Source organism: Hypanus sabinus, chromosome X2 (assembly GCF_030144855.1).
Source record: "Hypanus sabinus isolate sHypSab1 chromosome X2, sHypSab1.hap1, whole genome shotgun sequence".
Lineage (NCBI taxonomy): Eukaryota > Metazoa > Chordata > Chondrichthyes > Myliobatiformes > Dasyatidae > Hypanus > Hypanus sabinus.
Window position 1 is genome coordinate 764,364 of NC_082739.1, and position 12,727 is coordinate 777,090.

The 12,727-nt window shown below is 41.9% G+C and overlaps 1 protein-coding gene across 2 annotated transcripts in view; it reads right to left on the minus strand.

The window, feature by feature from the left end:
• jam3b (junctional adhesion molecule 3b) overlaps positions 1 to 12,727 on the minus strand; it is a 149,749-nt gene that overhangs the window by 130,221 nt on the left and 6,801 nt on the right. The gene's annotated exons all lie outside the window — the stretch shown is intronic.

The window sequence follows — 12,727 nt, forward strand, 5'->3', positions numbered from 1 at the left end:
TCTATTCTCTCATATCAGATTTCCCCTTCTCTTTTCTTTAAGGTGCTTGGAAGTAGGTAGAAAGGAAATGTTGGGTTAAATTTTTTTTCCCCACACAAAGAGTGGTCAGTGCATGGAATGGGCTGCCAGCGATGGTGGTGGAGGCGGATAAGATAGGGTCTTTTAAGAGACTTTTGGATAGGTACATGGAGCTTAGAAAGATAGAAGGCTGTGGGTAACACTAGGTAATTTCAAACCCAGTACATGTTCGGCACAGCATTGTGGGCCGAAGGGTCTGTATTGTGCTGTAGTTTTTCTATGTTTTCCTAGATGCTCCCTGGCCTGCTGAGTTCTTCCAGCACTTTGTGTGTGTTGCTCAGATTTCCAGCATCTGCAGATTTTCTCTTGTTTGCTGTTGGAGCCAATCTCCTTGTTTAAGATGTAGATTATATGGGAGCTTTTTTTCTTGTCATCAAAAACCATTAAGTATTTGATTTAAATGGTCGTTAACAGTTTTTAAATCCTAACAAGCCAAGATAAATGCAAGTAAATCAAGAAATGGATACCTTAGAGTACTTTAGATACAAAACGAGAAGAGCTTCAGCATTAGACAATCTGACATGCGAAATGCAGAATGCAAATGCAGATTTGCTATATCAATCAGGAATTAATTTTTGGCTGAGAGAGACTCCCTGCTATCCAGCTGACAAAGTCGGGATACAGCCCTTGCAGGAACTGGTGCAATTTGGATCTTCCTGTTGCAACTGTGCTGATTGTGCACTAGTTTGACGAGATTCACACCAAATACAATGGGACTTGTTTGGATAATTAAATCTTGGCTGTATTTAGAAACTAAAAATAACATAAAAACAAATAACTTAAGAATAACTGTGACAAGATTTGTGAATTTCCTTCACCCTAACATTACCTGTATTGTAAATGCCAAACATAAAATTGATTCCCAAAATTAAGGAAATTGTCTGACAAGATTATTTAATGTAATTTCCTATCGAGATATATATATATACACACACACACATTTAAATTCTTATGGGATTTAACAGAGAAGGAAACTATAACTCTACCACTGCACTCATTCCCTCTACTGTCAAAATTTGTTGTTGTTCCGTTCTGCAACTTTTGGCATAATCGAGCAGTAACAACAACTGAACAACAACAAGTTTTAGCATTTGTTTGTTTTTAAATGAGGCCAAGTTGCTAGCTTTATGCTCAATCCAGCACGAATGGAAAGTGTGCAAGGAGCCAGCCAGATTTGAACCCAGGATCACTTGCCTCAAAGTCCAGTACAGATTCTACTACACCACAGGCCAGCAACTGTCAAAGGTATTCAACCTTAAATACCTACTCTTTCTTGCTCCATAAATGCTGTCTGACTTGCCCAGTGTTTCCAGTATTTTCCAAAATCTGCAAGTTTTTTTTGTTTATTGAAATAAGATTTTTGAATAATAGAGAAATCTGAGTTGCTGGGGAGCAAGCAAGAAAGCAGAGATGAGACCAAGCCCTTTTCCTTCTCTTATTTCCTATGGTTGTATCATCCTGTATACATATAGGCAATCCACAGGGTACACAATGATTCAGTTCATAAGAAACATAGAAACATAGAAAATAGGTGCAGGAGTAGGCCATTTGACCCTTTGAGTCTGCACCGCCATTCAGTATGATCATGGCTGATCATCCAACTCAGAACTCTGTACCTGCCTTCTTTCCATACCCCCTGATCCCTTTAGCCATCAAAATTCCATCATGTCCATAAACCAACTTTTTTTTGCAAGTTATAAACAAAAGACTTCTGATTTATGCTTGGTGCTTCTTTCATAGTATTCAAGGTGTAGAAGTATCTATTTAACAGCTGAGGAAGAACAGGAAACAGTAATCAACAACACTGCATGTCCAAACTAGCCTAATGCCATAATGTTAGAACACGCTGAGGATTTCCTAGGCTATCAGCCATCTTACTTTTCGCAATAATATACCAATATGCTATCAAAGCTGAAGAGTATATTCTGCTGCAGCTGAGGTAAGACATGCTCAAGGATTGTAATGGAGAAGCACTAGTCATTGATCACTATAAACACAGTTGTTGATGTCTTTGGAAAAGTTCCACAGCACAGGCATGCCTAGGAATTAATGGATATTAATACACCTAAATCTAAAACCTAGCTCATATTTTGTTGAAGGTTGAAACAGCTGAGCATTTTGCTTTGTCAGAATCAACCATTTTACTGTAGACAAAGAGTAATTCATCAGCTGAGCCAAGTGGAGTTAACAGATTTCCATCCCAAAAGGATATTAGTAAATCTTATGAGCTTTTACAGCAATCTGGTGATTTTAAGGTCATCTATGACAGTATCTTTTCAATTGTGGGTAGTTAACAATTGGTGCAATATCATACAACAGAGATACAAGTCTTTCTGCCTGTTGTCAACACCTACCATCAGGTGATCATTTACACTAATCCCATTTTATTCTTCTCACATTCCTCTCAAATGCCCTTAGATTCTCCCACTGATCATACACGGCTGGTACAGAAGTATACAGTAGCTGTTAGTGGAACGCTATTACAGCACCAGCAACCGGAGTTCAATTTCTGCTGCTGTAAGGAATCTGTACATTCTCCCCGTGACTGCACGGGTTTCCTATGAACGCTCCAGTTTCCTCTCACATTTCAAAGGTGTACAGATTAGTGCTAGTGAGTTCTGGTCATGCTACGTTGGAGCTGGAAATACAGCAACACCTGTGGGGTGCCTCCAGCACACCCTTGGACCATATTGGGCGTCGACGAAAATGATGCATTTCACTGTATGTTTCAATGTACATGTGATAAATCTTTAATCATTACCCTAGAACCATCCTACAGAATCACTTTCAAGGATTTGTTACAACTCATGCTCTCAGAACAATTTTATTTGCAGTTTGTCTTCTTTTGCACATAGGTGTTTGTCAGTCCTTGTCTCTTTATGTTTTTTTTCCATAAAGTTTTAACATATTTCATTCCCCTGTAAATGCCTGTAAGAAAATGACTCTCAGGATAGTATGTGATAACATATATACAGGTAATCTCTGAGTTACAAATGTCTGACTTATGGACAACTCATACTTACGAACCGAGGAAGGAGAACGTCGTCTGTCATTTTAAGTCGGATCGCGACGCTGTCCACCATTTTAAGTTGTTGCCGTTGACACTGTGCTGGGTGTTTAACTTTGTATTTTGCTTAAATTTTTCTTAGTAAGATTCACCCTGACCCCACCCCCGTTCCCCGTTCCAGTTGGCTGGTGGCGCCATGAGATCAGTGCTGGGCTCAAGAATGGAGGTTCCTGAGTTCGATTTAGTGACAGATTGCTCCTGTGCAGGGTTGATGTCGAGCTCGCAACTCGACCTCGTAAAAAAACACTGCCACCTCCAGTTTAAATTCCCACGCGGAATATTGTGAAGGACAATACTCAAACCCAGCACAGCCCCCACTTGTCCCATTTAGCCTTTCTCAGTGTGGTGGAGTTTCGGACCCAGGGAATTCAGTGCGGTGGTCCTTAGGACCCAGCGGACCTTGGGAGCCGGCGCAGCTCGGGACCAGCCGCCCGCAGTGTTTCTGTTCCATTGACGGGAAGCGATCGCGATTGAATATAGGGTGGAAATAATAAAGCATTTGGAAAGAGGTGAAATGCTGTCGGTGTCTGGAAAAGCGTTAGGCTACAGTCAGTCAACGATTGGAACAATTTTAAAGGATAAAGTGAGAATAATGGAGCATGTGAAAGGCCCTGCCCCGATGAAAGCTATAATTATTACTAAGCAACGCAGTGGTTTAATTATTGGAATACATACATTTCTTAAGTGTTTTATATGCATAGAAAGGTAAAATATATACTATATACTAAGACAAACGTTTTGCTAACTGACGCTAAATAATACTGGATGTACTTGTTCCGACTTACGTACAAATCCGACATAAAGACGGACTCAGGAACGGAACTCATACGTAACCCGGGGACTGCCTGTATATACTTAGATAATAAATGTTCTTTGAACTTTGATACACTAGATGCAACTAGTGGGCAAATAACCTGACAAAGAGCACGTTTCAGAGACATGGTAAGAAAACCACACACTTTTAGAAGGAGAAGATGCAAATTCCACACAGTGGACACCAGAGGTCACTGGAGCCAAGGCAGCATCTCAACCAGGTATATCATAAGACCATAAGGTACAGGAGCAGAAATAGGCCATTTGGACCATCGAGTCTGCTCCACCATTTCATCGTGGCTGATCCATTTTTCCTCTCAGCCCCAATCTCCTGCCCTCTCCCCGTATCCCTTCAAGCCCTGACCAATCAAGAATCTTCCTTAAATATACATAAGGACTTGGCACCCCCCACCCCCCCCCCCCCCCACAGCTGCCTGTGCAACAAACTCCAGATTCACTACTCTCTGGCTATACCACCCTGACTGAAACACAATAACTGCAACAGTGGGCTCGAAACACACCGAGTACTGTACCTTAAAAACTGCTTCCATGTCTCCCTAATATGTTACAACCCAAAACATGATTTCTCTTCTCTTTGAAAATATGCAATAAAACATTAGGAACATTTGCTTTCCTCAGTGAATTTCTACTGCCTGGATCTACAATTAGGCATTCTTTGTACCCATCTAGTTGTGTTCTTGCTTTCTTACAAGCTATTATTGTTCAAAAAAATAGAAGTTGTTTGTGGAGAAATTTGCAGCATGATCACTGCCTTGTTCCTAGAACAAAGCTTACTTTGTTCATTTAGATGCTGTCACATAACTAGAGTCTAATACACAAGATGTGCATGGATTTCAGCATTCCCTTTCTGAAAAAAAAAGTACAGGGACAAAGGTTTCTGTATAAAATTAAATTGCAAAGTAATGGTAACACAAGAGATTCCGCAGTTGCTGGAAATCCAGAGTAATGCACACAAAATGCTGGAGGAACTGATCAGGTCAAGAGCATCTATGGAGTAGATGCTCAAGTAACAATCCTCAAACTGATCAGGTCAAGAGCATCTATGGAGTAGATGCTCAAGTAACAATCCTCAAACAGATAACCTTAATCTTCCAGGCTGTTGCCCATCACCACAAATAGAAAGAAATAACCTCTTTTTTTTTCCAGTCATCCTGATGTATAGGCTGTGAAATGCAGAAAATTATAAATGGATACTTCTCAGGAATTGCAATATCACATTAAGTTTTAAATGTATTCATTTTGCTCCCTTTTAACCGTAATTACTTTAATCAGGATTATTGCTGTTCTGCGGAATTGAATTACAAAGTAACTATAGATATAATCAAAATTCCTCTTTTGCAGGAGTAGTTTTGGTCTATTTGCACCACCTCTTACTTGTAGCATTCCATTAACTATGCCAATATAGAAGATACCAGGGTAAAGTATCAGTAGTTGCACTTTCTGATGGCATCTTTACACTAGATTCTTTCTAAATCTGAAACCTTCTGTTGGCAAGTTTTGAACAAATTAGCATTACCAGATCTACTAAAGCAGGGGTTCCAAATAACCTTTTTTTTTAAAATGCCACAGACCCCTACCATTAACTGAGGGGTCTGTGAACCCCAGGTCGGAAATCCCTGGACTAAAGTAATTCATATGACTTTTCTTATTGTAGACTCTGAATATAAATAAACAAAGGGAATTTATTGAAACACTTCCTTCACTGTGCTATCAGAATTTGGAACAGCCTTCCAGATGCTGTGATTGGAAACATCTGTGACGATGGGGTCCAAGCCTTCAAGAGTCGAGTGCACCAACACCGATCATCTCTGGGAGGGAAGTCACATGCTTCTTCATAAGCTATCATGAAGGGGACCAGGATGGCAATGCTTGGTTATTGGTAGGTTAGGTTAATACCTGACTTTCAAGAGCACTTGTGAGTTATGTTCCAGCTGGACCTAGTCCTTAAACTGCTGGAGAACAATGCGGAAAGAACAGGTATATCAAGACCCTGCTGCCCCCCCCCCCACTGGACCCCCTGCAGTTTGCATAACGTCCCAACCGCTCAACAGACGACGCTTTTGCCATCACCCTCCACCTGGCCCTCACCCACTTGGACAAAAAAAAACACATATGCTCGAATGCTGTTCATAGACTTCAGTTCAGCATTCAACACAATCATCCCTCAGAAACTGACTGGAAAGCTGAGCCTATTGGGCCTGAACACCTCCCTCTGCAACTGGATCCTCCCTTCCTGACTGGGAGACCTCAGTCAGTCCGGATCAGGAGCAGCATCTCCAATACCATCACACTGAGCACAGGGGCCCCCCAGGGCTGTGTGCTCAGTCCACTGCTGTTCACTCTGCTGACCCACGACTGTGCAACACACAGCTCGAACCACATCAAGTTCACCGATGACATGACCGTGGTGGGTCTCATCAGCAAGAATAACGAGTCAGCATACAGAGAGGAGGTGCAGCGGCTAATGGACTGGTGCAGAGCCAACAACCTGTCTCTGAATGTGAACAAAACAAAAGAGATGGTTGTTGACTTCAGGAGGGCACGGAGCGACCACTCCCCACTGAACATCGACGGCTCCTCCGTAGAGATCGTTAAGAGCACCAAATTTCTTGGTGTGCACCTGGCGGAGAATCTCACCTGGTCCCTCAACACCATAGCAAAGAAAGCCCAGCAGCGTCTCTACTTTCTGATAAGGCTGAGGGAAGTCCATCTCCCCCCACCCCCATCCTCATCACATTCTACAGGGGTTGTATTCAGAGCATCCTGAGCAGTTGCATCACTGCCTGGTTTGGAAATTGCACCATCTCAGATCGCAAGACCCTGTAGCGGATAGTGAGGTCAGCTGAGAAGATCATCAGGGTCTCTCTTCCCGCCATCACGGACATTTACACTACATGCTGCATCTGCAAAGCAAACAGCATTATGAAGGACCCCACACACCCCTCGTACAAACTCTTCTCCCTCCTGCTGTCTGGGAAAAGGTACTGAAGCATTCGGGCTCTCCCGACCAGACTATGTAACAGTTTCTTCCCCCAAGCCATCAGATTCCTCAATACCCAGCGCCTGGACTGACACCTTGCCCTATTGGCTTGTTTATTATTTATTGTAATGCCTGCACTGTTTTGTGCACTTTATGCAGTCCTGGGTAGGTTTGTAGTCTAGTGTAGTTTTCTTCTGTGTTTTTTTTTTACATAGCTCAGTCTAGTTTTTGTACTGTGTCATGTAACACCATGGTCCTGAAAAAAAAGTTGTCTCATTTTTACTATGTACTGTACCAGCAGTTATGGTCGAAATGACAATAAAAAGTGACTTGACTTGACTTGCTGTTTTCTCCCAGTAGCGATTAGTTTTTAGTTCCAAGTGCTCCTGCCACATTTTGTCACCCTCCAACCTTATCCTTCAACCTCTTTGAATTATGGAGGACGGCATGTGTATAAATGTCTTTCTCCAGCAGACTTCATCACGATCATCACGACCTCAGTATTTCTACTACTTTTTAATATTTCTTAATTGTACATATGATTTTTTTGTGTTCTATCGCTGAGCAGCAGTGAACCATCTGATTGGCCTGTCAGAGTTCTCTTTGGGAACTAGCTGACTTGATCAGCATTTCTGATCTGACTATTGTTCATGATTGCACTTAATAATAAAAAAAAACTAATAATCAATGTTATTTTATGACAGCAAAGAATTAGTATTTAAAAATAAATGCATCTGAATTCACTGTCACCATTAAATTAACGGGCCAAGAGTCGGCCATTCAAGCTGAAGCCTGTCCTGCCATTCATTACAATCATGGCTGACCTGTTCACATCCACTTCTGTGTCAGCTCCCCAAAGCTGGCAATTTCCAGATATTTAAAAATTTTACCTTAAATTTCCCCAATTATCCAGCCTCTACAACCCTCCAGGGTAAAAATTTGCAGAGATTCACCACCCTCTGCAAAAAGAAGGCTTATTGGGCAAGTAGCTGGGTGACTGTCAGGAGGAATGGAAATGTAAATAGGCAGTTAGAGCAGAGCACTCCAGTGGCCATTCCCCTCAAAAACAAGTATACCGCATTGGACAATTTTGTGGGGGAATGAGCTCCTGGGTGAATGCCACGAAGACCGGGTTACAGACACTGAGCATGGATTCATGGTGCAGAAGGGAACGAGGGGGAAGAGGGGAGCGGTAGTGATAGGGGGCTCAATAGTGAGGGGAATAGACAGGAGATTCTGTGGATGTGAACGGGACACCCGAATGGTATGTTGCCTCCCAGGTGCCAGGGTCAGGGATGTCTCAAATCGCGTCCACAACATTTTGGAGAGGGCAGGGAAAGCAGTTAGGTGTCTTGGTACATATTGGTATAAGAAGGAAAAGCAATAAATTCCTGAAGAGAGAATTTAGAGAGCCAGGTAGAAAGTTGAGAAGCAGGACCTCCAGAGTAGTAATTACTGGATTGCTGCCTGTGACACGCGCCAGTGAGGGTAGAAACAGGAAGATTTGGCAGATAAATGTGTGGCTGAGAAGCTGGTGCAGAGGGCAGGGCTTCAGGTTTTTGGATAATTGGGATCTCTTCTGGGAGAGGCATGACCTGTTCAAAAGTGACGGGTTGCACCTGAACCTGAGGGGGACCAATAATCTCAAGGACAGGTCAAGTCCCCTATCACTACTGCTCCCTTCTTCTCTCTTTCCCTTCTGCACCACAGACCCATGCTCAGTGTCTGTAACCCGGTCTTCGTGGCATTCCCCTGGGAGGTCATCCCCATAACAGTATCCTAAACTGTATACTTAATATTGAGGGGAATGGCCACAGGTGTGCTCTGCTCTAACTGCCTATTTTCATTTCTCCTGACAGTCACCCAGTTACTCACAATTGTTATCAAGGGTTATCATACAAGGAACGTTTGATGGCTCTGTGTCTGTACTTGCTGGAATTTAGAAGGATGAGGAGGGATCTCATTGACACCTTTTGAATGTTGAAAGGCCCAGACAGAGTAGACGTGGAAAGGATGTTCCCCATGGTGGAAGAGTCTAGGACAAGAGGGCACAGCCTCAGGATAGAGGGGCACAGATGCGGAGAAACTTCTTTAGCCAAGTGGTGGTGAATTTGTGGAATTTGTTGCCACATGCAGCTGTGGAGGCCAGGTCGCTGGGTGTACTTAAGGCAGAGATTGACAGGCTTTTGATTGGACATGGCATCAAAGGTTACAAGGAGAAGGCCAGGAAATGGGGTTGAGGAGGAGAAAAAAGGATCAGCCATGATTGAATGGCGCTGCAGACTCAATGGGCCAAATGGCCTAATTCTGCTCCCATGTCTTATGGTCTTAAAAGAAGTGCCAACACATCACACCCTCTAGTCATGAATATGAAACACCTTTCAGCTGGGGCCCCATCAAGAATTTCCTGCATGCACTTCCCAGCAAGTAAGACATTAGTGCCATGCAACCGAACAGGTTCATGTGCAACACAATGATCCCGATCAGCAAAAGAACTGGCTATGTTTTGAAAATCTCAAAATATCATCAATTCCATGAAGAACAAGTTATGCTGCATCTTTTATCAATGTTTTGTTTAAAACTCCAATTACTATAGCTTGCTAACAGGAAATAAGGTTAACTTCCTGCAGCGTGGTGAAAACTGAGGATGTTTGTGAGTTTTCTGTTTCCCTGCCATTAGCACAAGTTACTCAGTCTCTTATGGCGGCAAGTATACCTCATATATATCAAAAAGGTCAATCATCACAAGAGTTAATAACTTAAAACATAGCACATAAATAACACAGGGTCTACAATATTGTTGCCATCACTGAGTTATGTCTAAAGGATACACAGTATTGGCAACTCAATATAGGGGAGGAGGTATTACACTATTAGTCAAAGATTGCATTACATCAGTATTGAAGGAGGATATCATAGACAGCTCCTCAAATGAGGCTAGATAGGTAGAGATTAAAAACAAAAACGGTATCTTCTTATTACTGGCTTCAGCAGTCATTCTGTAATCCGCCACTGTCTGTAAGGAGTTTATACAGTCTCCCCGTGACCATGTGGGTTTCCTGCTGGTACTCCAATTTCCCCCAACACTCCAAAGACAAGCAGGTTAGTAGATCAATTGCTCAGGTGGGTGGGCTTGTTGGGCTGTAAATTCTTGTTACCATGCTGTATCTTTAAACAAATAAATAAATGTGAGGTGATGTAATTTGAAGTTAGGACATACACCACAAAAGATAGGTCCAAGGGAGTATTGAGGAACAATGAGACTTTGGTATACAAGAACATAAATCCTTGAAGGTAGCAATATAGGTGGATAATGTGGTTAGAAGTGCATATGTAATACTGGCCTTCATTAGCTGGGGAACTGAATACAGTAGTAGGGAGCTGATATTCCAAATTCATGAAACTTTGGTCAGCCCCAGCTGGGGTATGTGTGCATTTCTGGTCACATAGGAAGGATGTGATGACACTGAAGAGCATGCAGAGGAAATTGGTCAAACCACACATGGAGTATTATTAGCAGCTTTAGGCCCCTTATCTGGGAAAAGATATACTGACATTGTAGAGGCTCCAGAGGAGGTTCATGAGAATGATCCCGGGAATGAAGGATTAATGTATGAGAAGAGTTTGATGCCTCTGGACCCATACTCACTGGAGTTCAGAAGAATGAGGGGGGATCTCATGGAAACTTATTAAATATTGAAAGGTCTAGATAGAGCAGATGTGAAAAGGATCTTTCCTATAGTGGGAGAGTCTTGGACCAGAAGGCAGACTCCAAATATGGCATTCCATTTTGAACAGAGATGAGGAGGAATTTCTTAAGCCAGAGGGTGATGAATCTGTGGAATTCATTGCCACAGATGGCTGTGGAGGCCAAGTCTTTGGGTGTATTTAACGTGGGGATTGATAGGTTCTTGTTTAGTTGGGTTGTCAAAGTTTACAGGAAGAAGGCAGGAGAATGAGGTTGAGAGTGATAATAAATCAGCCATGATAGAACGGCAGAGCAGACTCAATGGGCTGAATAGCCTGTCTGCTCCCATGTCGTATGGTCTAGATTCACCAGGATGTTCCCTGGGATGGAGCAGTTTCAATGTGAAGAGAAACTAGAGAAGCTAGTCTGTTCCTTCTGGAGTAGAAAAAGTTAAAAAGAGACATAATACATTTTCAAATACCTCGGTGTCAATATCTCTGACCTAACCTGGATACAACATATTGATGCAGCTATAAAGGTGGTAAAACAACAGCTATACTTAATTAGTAGTTTGAGGGTATTTGGTTTGTCAATTAAAACACTCGAAAACTTCTACAAATGTACTGTGAAGAGCATTCTGCCTGGCTGCATCACCGTCTGGTATGGGAAAGCTATTGGACAAGATCGACACAAGTTGCAGAAAATTGTCAAATTAGTCAGCTCCATCATGGGTACTACTCTCCATTCAATCGAAGACCTTCAAAGAACGGTGCCTTAGGAAGGCAGTGTCCATCATTTAGGACCCCCACCACCCAGGACATGCCCTCTTCTCATTGATACCATCAGGAAAGAGGTACAGAAGCCTGAAGGCATACTCTCAGCAATTCAGGAGCAGCCTCTTCCACTCTGCCATCCGATTTCTAGATGGATATTAAACCCACAAACATTACCTCATTATTTTTTAAAAACTTGTTTTCTCTTTTTGCACTACTTAACTATTTAATAGACATACATGGTTTGAAGCTAAGTCACTGACAGCAATTAAGTGTCACTTGGATTACATGGACAAAGAGGGCTATGGACTAAATGCTGGGAAATGGGATTAATAGTTGTCTACTGGTCAGCATGAACAATTTGGGCTTGATGGCCTTTTTCTCTGTGATACAATTCTATGAAGCTGACCAACCATGTAACATAAGCTTAATTAACTTTGCAACATCTATAGAGGCAAGCTGCAGTCTACGACCACCTAGTATTAAATGTTACTAATTACCAATAAGAATAATAACATAATCAGATCTGATTAAAGGTCAGAGTTAACATTCAGGCCAACTTTTCCCTCCACACACACAGCCTGACCTGCTTAAGTATCCTCACTATTTTCTGTTCTTATTCAAGATTTCTCACTTCTCAAACATGCATCAATGCCTTTATAAGCACATCAACAGAAATAAAAGAGAACTAATAAAAGCTGTGCTTACACTGAAATTTTGTTACTGGTGTCAAGTAATTTTTGTTTCATACAGAATTGAAAAGAGTGCATTTTGAACAGAGGCCTCATCTGACTGGGACCAAATGACAACTGAGATCAAACTGAAATAGAGCAGACAAAGCAGGAAGCACCTGAAAGGGAGCTTGCAAGATTAGTGTACTGTAAATATTGAAGTAGTAAAGCACAATCAAAGGAAGGGTGGTACTGCAAGATTTCAAATCCTTTGGGTTGGACGTCACATCCTTTAATTTTGTAATTTTGAATCTGAATTCAGTGCAGTATATATCTGATTACAATTCACTTGGTTTTCACAAATATAGACAATTCATAAAAATACCAGGTCCAATTAAATGTAAATGCCAGACATCCTCTTCATTTAAATTCATATATTTTCAGTTGTCTCCTAGACAGCAGAAAGGATCAACATATCAGTGTTCTTCAGCAGACACAAATATTTAAATTTCTATGCTAAATTCCATGCATCTCAACGAACATTCAAACTCACCGTACAAAGACTTTCTGTCTACAAAGCACAACAGTCTGTACCCAGTCTACTCTCCCACTTCCAAAACATGTTATCTCACTTCA